Source organism: Papio anubis, chromosome 1, assembly GCF_008728515.1.
Source record: "Papio anubis isolate 15944 chromosome 1, Panubis1.0, whole genome shotgun sequence".
Taxonomy (NCBI): Eukaryota; Metazoa; Chordata; class Mammalia; order Primates; family Cercopithecidae; genus Papio; species Papio anubis.
This window is the reverse complement of record NC_044976.1, coordinates 205,811,240-205,823,429: the sequence shown is the minus strand read 5'-3', so window position 1 is coordinate 205,823,429 and position 12,190 is coordinate 205,811,240. Positions and strand designations below refer to the sequence as shown.

Here is a 12,190-nt window from a genome sequence, read left to right as displayed (position 1 = left end):
GGTCAGAATACCAGGCAGGAAAGGGCTACACAAAGATCTGGACAGGGTTTCCTTCAGTACTCAGTGGAGTGCCAATCAGCACAAGTGTGGACACAATCTATACAAGGCCAAGGACAGAACTATCAGAAAAGATTAGAGGTGCCCAGTGTACACAGAGGACCAAAAGGACACAATGCCTTTTCCCACCAGGCCGACTGGAAAAACTCATAATTCACAGGGCATTGAGTAACATGCTCAAAAAGGTCTCAGCTCAGTGGTGGCGAGTCATTAGCTTCTGTCAGAGCACTGCTCCACACCCACCTAACAAATCTTAAAAGCAAGACACGAGAAGCTCCAACTGTTTTCAAAAAACAAAGCTCAAGAAGATTTACAGGAATATAAAAATATCCAGCACCCAGCAAGATAAAGTCACAATGTCTGGCAGTCGACCAAAGATTTCCAGGCATGGGAAGAGGCAGAAAAACATGACCCACACTGAGAGAGGAATCCATCGTAACTGTCCCAGAACTGACACAGATATTAGTGTCAGATCTGTTACATTAAGAATTACGTTTAGATGTTATTAAAATTGCATTTCATGTGTTCAAGAAGTTAAAGTAGAAATATGGGAGGTATTTTTAAAATACCTAAATCAAAGTTCCATTGAAGAAATGACCAATTACAAGAAGACAAATACATTGGATGGAATTAAAGGCAGATTAAACATTGCTGAAAAAAGGTTAGTGAATTTGAAGACATAGCAGTAGACACTAAACCAAATGACATACTGTGAGAAAAATAAGAACAACAAAGGATGATGAGAGCCCTAGTTAACTGTGGGACAACTTAGAGCTGCTTAGCATGTAGATAAAAAGAGCCTCCAAAGGAGGGAGGCCAACTGAAAAATGTATTTGGAGGAAGAACAGACAAAAGTTTTCAAAACTTGATTAAAACTATGCACCTACAAATCTAAGAAATCAGACACGAGATTCATGAAGTAAAGTAAACCAAGCAGGCACAGTGCCTCATTCCTGTAATCTCAGCACTTTGGGAGGCCAAGGTGGGAGGATTGCTTGAGGCCAGGAGTTCAAGACCAGCCTGGGCAACATAGTGAGAGCAACTCTCTCTCTACAAAATATAAAAAAATTTAAAAATTAGTTGGGTGCAGTGGTTCATGCCTGTAATGCCAGAACTTTGGGAGGCCAAGGCTGGAGGATCACTTAAGCCTAGGAGTCTGAGATCATCCTGCAACATAGTGAGACCTTGTCTCTACAAAAGATAAACAAAATTAGCTAGGTGTGGTGGCACACACCTGTGGTCCCAGCTACTTGGGAGGCTGAGGTGGGAGGATCGCTTGAGCCTGGGAGATTGAGGCTGCACTGAGCCCTGACTGTGCCACTGCATTCCAGCATGAGTGACAGAGAAAGACCCTGTCTCAGAAAGACAGAGAGAGAGAAAGAGAGAGAGAGAGAGAGAGAAAAGAAAACCTATGTGATCACTTCAATAGATGCAGAAAAACTTTTGACCAAATCCAACACCTATTCCTGATAGTCTCAGTAAACTTGGAATAAAAGGGAATTTCCTCAAACTGCTATAGAAAATCAAAAAAACTACATCTAACATTATACTCGATGGTGAAAATTGAGTATTTTTCTCCTAAGATCAGGAACAATGCAAGGATGTCTGCTTTCACCAATTCTATTCAGCATTCCACTAGAGGTTCTTGCCAGTGGAATCAAGCCAAGAAAAAGAAATAAAAAGCATCAGATTGGAAAGAAATTAAAACTCTTATTCATAGATGACATGATATCTATGTAGAAAATGTGATAGATTATACAAAAGAGCTACTAGAACTAATAAGTGAGTTTAGCAAGTTTGCAGAGCACAAAATCAACACACTCAAATGAATTATATTTCTGTTTACCAGCAACAATCAATCAGAAATGGAAATTAAGAACTACAATTTACAATAGAATTCTAAAAGATGATGAAATACTTAAGGATTAATCTGAGGATGTGAAAGACCTGTATGCTGGTAACTGAAAACATCGCTGAGCTAGATTAAGGAAGATATGAATAAATGGAGAAGTATACCTTGTTCATGGGTTGGAAGACTCATTACTGTTAAGATATCAATTTCCTCCGAGTTGATCTATCTATTCAAAGTAATTATGATCAAAATCCCAGCTAGTTTTTTTGTGGAAATTGAGAAGCCATTTAAAAAGTGACGTGGCAATGCAGAGTTTATAGAGTGGGCAAACAACTCCGCCAAAGGACAAAGGTGGAGGGCTGACCCCACCTGATTTCAAGACAAGGCTATGATAGACCAAATAGCTTCATATTAGCAGTAAGATAGACATGTATCTGGGATAATGTATTAGTTCATTCTTGCATTGCTATAAAATGAAAACTGTTGTTAATTCCTTTAACTATAGGAATTAAGTTAAATATTATAAATACTATCAAGACTGGGGAATTTATTTTTTTATTTTTTATTTTTTTGAGATGGGCAGTAGTGCAATCTTGGCTCACTTCAACCTCCACCTCCTGGGTTCAAGAGATTCTCCTGCCTCAGCCTCCCAAGTAACTGGAATTACAGGTGCATGTCACCACACCCAGCTAATTTTTTGTAGCGACAGAGTCTTGCTATGTTGTCCAGGCTGGTCTCGAACTCCTGATCTCAAGTGATCTGCCCACCTCGGCCTCCCAAAGTGCTGGGATTGCGGGTTTGAGCCACTGAGCCTGGCCAAGACTGGTAATTTATAAAGAAAAGAGGTTCACTTGGCTCACGGTTCCACAGGCTGTATAGGAAGCATGATGCTGGCATCTGCTGGGCTTCTAGGGAGGTCTCAGGAAACAACTGTGGCAGAAGGCAAAAGGGGAGCTGGATGTACTTCTTTTAAAGTGGATGTACTTCTTTTTAAAAATTATTTGTGGAGTGGTTGTGGTGGCTTATGCCTGTAATCCCAGCACCTTGGGAAGCTGAGGTGGGAGAATTGCTTGAGACCAGGAGTTCAAGATCCCATCTTATTTTTTTAAGTAAAAATACATACATACATACATACATACGTACATACGTACATACATATATACAAACAAATCATTTGTGTAGAGACGGAATCTTGCTATGTTGTCCAGGCTGGTCTCAAACTCCTGGCCTCAAGTGGTCCTCCTGCCTTGGCCTCCCAAAGTGCTGGGATTACAGGCATGAACCATGGCTGAAGAAGGAACATGTGGGGGATGTGACACACTTTTCAACAACCAGATATCACAAGAACTCACTGACTACCAGAACAGCACCAAGAGGGACATCCGCCCCTATGATCCAATCACTCCCACCAGGCCTCACCCCCAACATTGGGATTACTACTTGACATGAGATTTGGGCGGGGACACAGATCCAAACCATATCAGATGATAAAACAAACAAACAAAAATTGACACATGGATCAATGAAAGAGAGTAGAGATGTCAGAAATAGATCTGGGCCAGGCATAGTGGTTTATGCCTATAATATATAAATATATAAATAATATATTATTAAATATATAAAAACATATAAATATATAAATATGTATAAAATTATATATAAATATATAATTATATAAAAATAAATATAAATGGCCGGGCGCGGTGGCTCAAGCCTGTAATCCCAGCACTTTGGGAGGCCGAGACGGGCGGATCACGAGGTCAGAAGATCGAGACCATCCTGGCTAACACGGTGAAACCCTGTCTCTACTAAAAAATACAAAACATTAGCCGGGCGAGGTGGTGGGCGCCTGTAGTCCCAGCTACTCGGGAGGCTGAGGCAGGAGAATGGCGTAAACCCGGGAGGCAGAGCTTGCAGTGAGCTGAGATCCGGCCACTGCACTCCAGCCTGGGCAACAGAGCAAGACTCCGTCTCAAAAAAATAATAATAATAAATAAAAAAAATAAATAAATAAATATAAATTACATATATTTAAATTTATACATTATATATTTATATAATATATAATATATTTATATAATATAAATATATTATATATTATATATTTATATGTAATTTTATATATGTTTATATACTTTTTTTTTTAACTTAAAAAAATAAGATGGGGTCTTGAACTCCTGGGCTCAAGTGATTCTCCCACCTCAGCTTTCCAAAATGCTGGGATTATAGGCATGACCCACTGCAACCAGCCCACAAATAATATTTAAGAAGTAGATCCACACATAAATCGACAATAAGTGTTTGGTAAGGGCACAAGGCAAGGCAGTGGAGATAAGATGGCTTTTACAACAAATATTGCTGGAACAACTGGATATTGATGAGGAAGAAAAAAGAATTTGAATACTTCACAGTATACAAAAATTAACTCAAAATTGATTCTAGATCTAATAAAACTTCTAGAAGCAGTAACGGAGAAAACCCTTGGTGACATTGGGTTAGGCATTTCTTAGGCACAACACCAAAAGTGGAATCCATAGAATAATAACATCAAATGAAAACTTGGACTTCATCAAAAATGAAAACTTCTGCTCTACAAAAGACACTGCTAAAAGAGCAGAAAGACAAGCCACAGCTGGGGAAGTGTTTTGCAAAGCATCTAACTGATAAAGGATTTGTATCCATCATAAATAAACATCTCGCAAAACTTGACAATAAGAAAACAAACAGCACAATTAAAACTAGGCTAAAGATCTAGATTCACCAGAAAGATATATGGGTGGCAAAGAGGCACACAAACAGATGCTCAACATCATCAGTTGTTCCATACATGCAAATTAAAGCCACAACAAGATGCCACTGCAGACTCTTTAGATGGCAGAGATTTAAAAAGATGACAAGTAATCCCAGTACTTTGGGAGGCCAAGGTGCGAGGATCACTGAGCCCAGGAGCTTGAGGTTACAGTGAGCTATGATCATGCCACTGCACTCCAGCCTGGATGACAAAGCGAAACCCTGTCTCAAAAAAGAAACAGATGACAATACCAATTGTGGGTAAATATGGAAGCAACTGGGACTCTCCTATTCTGCTTGTGAGACCATAAAGTGACAAAGCCCCTTTAGAAAACCATTAGACAATTTCCTAAAATGTTAAACATACATCTACCACATAATCCAGGCATTCCAACACCTAAATATTTCCCTAAGATAAAAGAAGGCATATAAATAAACAAAACCTTGTACATGGATGTTCAGAAAAGCATTACTTGTAATAGCCCCAAACTGGAAACAACCCAAATGACCATATTCATTCATCAGTAGGTGATGAATAATATGAATAAACACATTGTGGTATAGCCACACAAAAGCCATAATATTATGGAACAATAAAAAGGGACCACTGATACTAACAACATAGATGAATCTGAAAATAATTATTCTGAATGCAAGAAGCTGGACAAAGTCGAATACCTATGGTATGAATGAATATATTTATATAAAATTTGGCCATGCATGGTGGCTCAAGCCTGTAATCCCAGCACTTTGGGAGGCTGAGGTGGGCAGATCACTGAAGGTCAGGAGTTCGAGACCAGCCTGGCCAACATGGTGAAATCCCATCTCTACTAAAAATACAAAACTTAGCTGGGCGTGGTGGTGGGCGCCTGTAATTCCAGCTACTCGGGAGGCTGAGGGAGGAGAATCGCTTGAACCCAGGAGGTGGAGGTTGCAGTGAGCTGAGATCGTGCCACTGCACTCCAGCCTGGGTGACAAAGCAAGATTCCATCTCAATAAAATTAAATAAAATATAAAACAAAACCAAGGAATCGATAGTGGTATAAAGTAGATCATTGTTGCTTAAGGACTGGTGGCATAGGGGAAAGGAATTACACAGGGTTATGAGGAAACTATTGGAGATGATAGGCTTGTTCACCGTATCGACTGCGGTAATGTTTTCACGGGTGTATACATATGTCAACGATTTGTCAAATTTTGTACCTCAGATATGTGCACTTTGTTGTGTGTCAACTGTATGTCAATACAGCAGGGTTCTTTGTTTTTGTTTTTGGTTTTGGTTTTTACAAAAACCTTAAAATGAGACTATTTTGGGTGTCACTCCAACACCCGTTTCCAGGCTCTGGCAATGCTGCTTCTTTCCTTGTGTCCTTAATGTTGGCTGCCTTCCTACTCTGGCTGATCTCTGATTCACCTCACCGTCCAGTTTGGCTTCTCAGTCCTTCATCACTACTGTAAAAAAAGTATCCCGGTCTGGGCGTGGTGGCTCGTACCTATAATCCCAGCACTTTGGGAGGCCAAAGTGGGCAAATCACTTAAGCTTAGGAGTTTGAGACCACACTGGGCAACATGGAAAAACCCTGTCTCTACAAAAAAGTATAAAAATTAGCTGGGCACAGTGGCTCACACCTGTGGTCCCAGCTGCTTGAGACGCTGAGGTGGAAGGTCACTTGAGCATGGGAGGTGGAGGTTGCAGTGAACCAAGATGGCACCACTGTACTCCTGCCTGGGTGACAGAGCGAGACTCTGTCTCAAAAAAAAAAAAAAAAAAAAGTCCCTGAATTAAAATCCCTCTGTCCTGAATATTTGAAGTTGCTTCTGTTTACCTAACAGATCCTGTCTGATATATTTGGTCACCACACAGTAATAATTTATCCAGGCCAGTAGACGAATCTCTGTGTGATCTTGGATGGATGTCATAAGGCAACTCTTTCCTCCTTTTAGTCTCCTAAGTACCTGAAATCTCCACTTCTTTTTTCTTTTTTCATAAGACAGGATCTAGCTCTGTTGTCCAGACTGGAGTGCAATGGCTTAATCACAGCTAACTTCAGCCTTGACCTCCTGAGCTCAATTCACCCTTGCCTTTGCCTCCCAAGTAGCTGGAACTACAGGTGTGCACCACCACATCTAATTAATTTTTTTAATTTTTCTTTTGTAGAGACAAGTCTCTGTCCAATCGGGGCTGTAGTGGTCTGGATTGTACATCAGACTTAGGAAGTATCTGACAATTTGCCTGATAATTCCTACCGTTAGGGAGTTTAACAAGAGTGTGGTTTTTCTTGTAGCCACAGGAATTTAGGAAATTGCCATGCCAGCTGAGCCCTGAACCCTTGACTCACCGGTAACTTTTGTTGTCTTTGTTGATAAAGGGATGCCAACTTGGCTCTCCCAGATCACAGATATTATCTATCATCTTATGGCTGGGGAACCTGAAGCTCAGAGAGTTTAATTAATTTGTCCAAGGTCACGGAGTCAAGAAGGGAGAATGCTAGATTCGAACCCAAGTATATCTGACATTCTATATTCTAGCCTTTTCCCTCATTCTGATATTTTCTCTGAAAATCCCTGGGTTTATCCTGGCACTTTCACGTGTTTAAGTCATTTGTGCAGAAGCCAAGGTTTGTTTCCTGGGTAGGCGCTGCAATACCTCCTTGGTATTTGAGGTCAGTACATTATAGGAATAAATTGTGCTGTGTCTAGGCTTTTAGTATCTAAATGATCGAGAGTTAGTCTTCAAAGGAGAAAACAGCGTTATAAAACAGGATTACAAAGGCAAGGCTTAGTGTCTTAGAATCTCTCAGCCTCACAACCCAAAGAGCAGAAGAGAAAAAAATGTCTCCAGCTCCAAGAGAACTAATGAGCTTTAAACGAAAGAGCTAGAGTCACATTTTCCCCTGAACTCCCATACATACATGAATATAAATCCGTCTTTTCTCTTGCAAAAAAAAAAAAATTTTTTTTTTACGGAAAGAGCTGTCATTTTGCTAAGCAACACCAAAAGCTGATTATCTGGTGCCTGCTCTCAGTACAAGGCAGAAAAGCCAAATGATGAAAAGATGCCACCTCATTTAACAACTAAAATATTACTACACAGTCGAGTAACTACCAAATAGGGTCCATTTAAACACCAACCTTAGTCCAATATCTTTTTTTTTTTTTTTGAGATGGAGTCTCACTCTGTTGCCCAGGCTGGAGTGCAGTCATGCGATCTTGGCTCACTGCAACCTCCGCCTCCCGGGTTCAAGTAATTATCTGCCTCAGCCTCCTAAGTAGCTGGGATTACAGGTGCCCACCACCACACCCAGCTAATTTTTGTATTTTTAGTAGAGACAAGGTTTCACCATGTTAACCAGGCTGGTCTTGAACTCCTGACCTCGTCATCCACCTGCCCTGGCCTCCCCAAGTGCTAGGATTACAGGTGTGAGCCACCACGCCTGACTGTCCAATATCTTTATGTAACATCTCCTTGTGTAAGCAGTCGCCTCATGCAAAGTGGGTGTCCAATAATCCTACAAACTCAGAGCTAGAACGATTTTTACCACCACTTACCATAGCTGTGTGCAGATACAGATAAGGGAGACCAGGAGGGGAAGAGTTTGCCCAAGGTCACACAGTTCTCTCCTGCAGAGCTGAAACAAATCCCAGTTATGTGGGGGCTGAGAGGTAACAACCCTGGTCTGTGAAGTGAGGCTGCCTCAGTTCAAGGCTGGAGTCTTGTGACAATCCCAAGAAAGGATAAGCCATGAGGCATGTGGTGTGCTTGCCCTAAATTCACTACTGTTAGTACCATTATTACTGTTAGATAATTGGTTTTTTTAGAGACAGAGTCTTGCTCTGTTGCCCAGGCTTAAGTGCCAAGGCATGGTCATAGCTCACTGCAGCCTTGAACTCCTGGACTGAAGTGATCCTTCTGCCTCAGCCTCCCGAGTAGCTGGGACTACATGCACACACCACTGCACCTGGTTTATTTATTTATTTATGAGATGGAGTTTTGCTCTGTCGCCCAGGCTGGGGTACAGTGGCACAATCTTGGCTCACTGCAACCTCCACCTTCCGGGTTCAAGCGATTCTCCTGCCTCAGCCTCCTGAGTAGCTGGGATTACAGGCGCCCACCACCACGCCCGACTAATTTTTGTATTTTTAGTAGACAAGGTTTCACCATGTTGGCCAGGCTGGTCTTGAACTCCTGACCTCAAGTGATCCACCCACCTCAGCCTCCCTGAGTGCTGGGATTACAGGCGTGAGCCATCGCGCCCGGCCCTGGCTAATTTATTTTATTTATTGTAGAGATGGGCTAGAGTGTAGTGGTGCAATCATGGCTCACCACAGCCTTCAATTCCTGGGCTCCAGCAATCCTCCTGCCTCAGCCTCCCAAGTACTTGGGAATGCAGGGACTCACTACCTCGAGGTTTTTAAAGGAAAAGAAGAGGCAGTTCCTAAATTGTTTGCCAAGATTTCACAATTAAATAATATAAGCTATGGATTGGCTATACATTCTTTGTATCACAAATTCCAGGAACAGGAAGACACTGGGTGAGGCGGCTAGTCAGGAACAAAATTACCTTAAACGATTGACCCCCAGGTATGGGGCAGGGGGAGGGCTGGAGGCAGGCATGACTGAAGTCTCACACTCCTGTCTCTCTGGTCCCGAGTACTTTACAGAGCTCAGAATGCTTGGAGCTATTTTTCTTCCCTCAAACCTGTAGGAGGAAAATAACTTTGAAAGGACCAATCTGCTTTTTGTTCTCAGCTTCCCCTAACACTTTCCTCAGCCTTTTTCTGTCTACCAAGCCAACCGCCTCTGCTCAGCTCATCAGAACCCTCATTCTGTCCCAGCCTGCTGGCTCACGCCTGTAATCCCAGCACTTTGGGAGGCCGAGGTGGGAGGATCACCTGAGGTCAGGAGTGTGAGACCAGCCTGGCAAACATGGTAAAACCCTGTCTCTACTAAAAATACAAAAAAAAAAAAAAAAAATTAGCTGGGTGTGGTGGTACACACCTGAGAGGACTAAGCCCAGAATTTTTTTTTTTTTTTTAATCTTGCCCAAATCCCTATCTAAGGGATCTGGGGAGTCATGCCCTACAAACCATAAATTCTCATCAGATGGGTTTTATTTAACCCTGTATATCATGACTTACTTTCCAATCTGACCCTGGCATGACAAGGAAGAATATCAAAATATTTTACCCCAAAACATGTTTCTCTGCCACATCTTGAAATGGCCCTGCAAAGCCATCCCTTGTGGGAAAAATCCACATTCTATAGAGAATCCTCTTTCCCCCTTTCTTTCATTGTTCTTTTTCGTTTTTGTTTTTTTGAGACAGTGTCTCACTCTGTCGCCAGGCTGGAGTACAGTGGCAAGATCTTGGCTCACTGCAACCTCTGCCTCCTGGGTTCAAGCAATCCTCCTGCCTCAGCCTCCTGAGTATCTGGGACTACAGGTGTGCACCACCTCATCCGTCCAGTTTTTGTATTTTTAGTAGAGACAGGGTTTCCCCATGTTGACCAGGCTGGTCTTGAACTCCCGACCTCAGGCGATCTGCTGGGAATACAGGCGTGAGCCACCGCGCCTGCCACCACCTGAACCCCCCGCCCTTTTTTTTCCTTCCTTCCTTTCCAGATTCAGGAGATAATCAACTAAGAGCCAGATACCCTTTTAGGTCCGATAAGAAACATTTTACAACCTGCTCTCTCTGGTCTGCTATCGAAGAGCTTCCTCTGCACAATAAAACTTGGTCTCCACAATCCTTTATCTTAACCTGAACATTTCCTTTCTCTTGATCCCAGGATAAACTCAACCGTCAACCAGAAAATGTTTAAATTGACCTATAGCCTGGAAGCACCCCCCCCCCCCCCCGCACCCCGCTTTGAGTTGTCCCGCCTTTCTGAACGGAACCAATGTATTTCTTAAATGTATTTGATTGATGTCTCATGCCTCCGTAAAATGTATAAAACCAAGCTGTACCCGGACCACCTTGGGCACGTGTTCTCAGGACCGCCTGAGGGCTGTGTCACGGGACATGGCCACTCATATTTGGCCGTCTCATATTTAAGAGAATAAATCTCTTAAAATATTTTACAGAGTTTGACTCTTTCGTCAACATGCCTGTAGTCCCAGCTACTGGGGACGCTGAGGCAGGATAATCGCTTTGAACCCGGAAGGTGGAGTTGCAGTGAGCCAAGATCCCATCACTACAGTCCAGCCTGGGTGACAGAGCAAGACTTCCTCTCAAAAAAAAAAAAGTCGAGTACCCCGTGGTACCTGCCTGTAGTCCCAGCTCCTTGGGAGGCTGAGGCAGGAGGATCACTTGAGCCCAGGAGTTTGAATCTAGTCTGGGCAATATAGCAAGACCCTGTCTCTAAAAAAAAAAAAAAGGAAAGAAAAGAAAATCAACTATTTACTGGGCTAACACAGGAGACATTTCTGGTCCTTGTTTTTATATTATTTGGGGGGTATATTCGTTTTAGACACCAGCCAAAATAAGTAGGAAGTTGTAGGCAACCAACACTTGAGATTGCAGTATTTTACCACAATTCAAACTTGAAATGGCTTCATTCAGGGATTCTTCCATTTTGATAGGACACTCAGTGAGAGAAGGACTAGAGAAAAGGTGGGCGCCTTCCACCGAGGTTCACGTGTTGCTTCATTGGGCAGTACATCGACGGCAGCCTGGAAGTAGGTCTTTGTGTTTGCAACTGTGGACCGTGCAGGGTACCAGATTTCCGAAAGCAGCTTCTGTTTACTCCGGAATCCTACAAGTCACTGGTGTAATTTCTAACAGCCTGTAGGTATGAGGCTACAGAAAGACTCATGAAGGACGAGAGCCCCCTGTTTGCAAAAGTCCAGGCTTATCTTTGGACAATCAAGGCTGTGCAGGGTGAGGGCGTAATTGCTGCACGTGGAGGCTGTAACCGGGGATGTGGGAGGGCCCAGGGAGGAGCGCTGCGACTGCCGCCGGGGCGGAGAAGAGCGCGCCCAGCAGCCCCGCCCGCACCTCACGGTGTTTTGGATGCCCACGTGATTCCGCCTCATTGGCCGTCAGGGAGCTCCAGCCCCGAGGAGGCGGAGCCGCCACCGCCGTTGTAGTTCCCGAGTTTCCTCATCCGGCTCCCCGGTCGGACTGTATGGCCCTAGGGGCTTCTGGGATCAGAATTCCCAGAAGGCCTCACGCTCGTGGGCGTGACACTGCAGGGTGGGCGTTGCAGAGATGCAAATGAAGTCTCTGCGCCCAGCATCTGCGCGCCCTCACTGGGCTTCCAAGGGGCGGGGAAAAGCTTTCTCACGGCCGAAAGGATTCCTCCTCCTCTGACCTCTGGACTCTCTCACCGCCCCGAACGTCACCTCGGACACTGCTCGAAGGGCAGCACGTTCCAGGAGCGGCTGAGGAGGCGCAGGGCTGGAGACTGGGTTGCGTTGAAGCTGCTGGTCCTCCGGCCTGCCTGGACAGCCTGTTTGGCGCCCAGGAAGTTACGGTGCTAAGAGGGGAACC

The 12,190-nt window shown here is 43.6% G+C and overlaps 1 protein-coding gene across 2 annotated transcripts in view; it reads right to left on the bottom strand.

Annotated features, from left to right (window-relative positions):
- The window catches only part of EDARADD (EDAR associated death domain), a 124,715-nt gene extending 112,815 nt beyond the window's left edge, over positions 1-11,900 (bottom strand). Inside the window, exons 1-2 of one of the 2 annotated variants that reach the window (XM_031659738.1) lie at positions 11,230-11,900; positions 8,249-8,328 (exon numbers count right to left, since the gene is read on the bottom strand). The gene's annotated coding sequence lies outside the window, so the exon portion shown is untranslated. Of the gene's footprint in view, positions 1-8,248; positions 8,596-11,229 lie in introns of those variants that run through there. The other variant, XM_021931670.2, reaches the window with a different exon arrangement.
- Between the last annotated feature and the right edge of the window lie 290 nt (positions 11,901-12,190).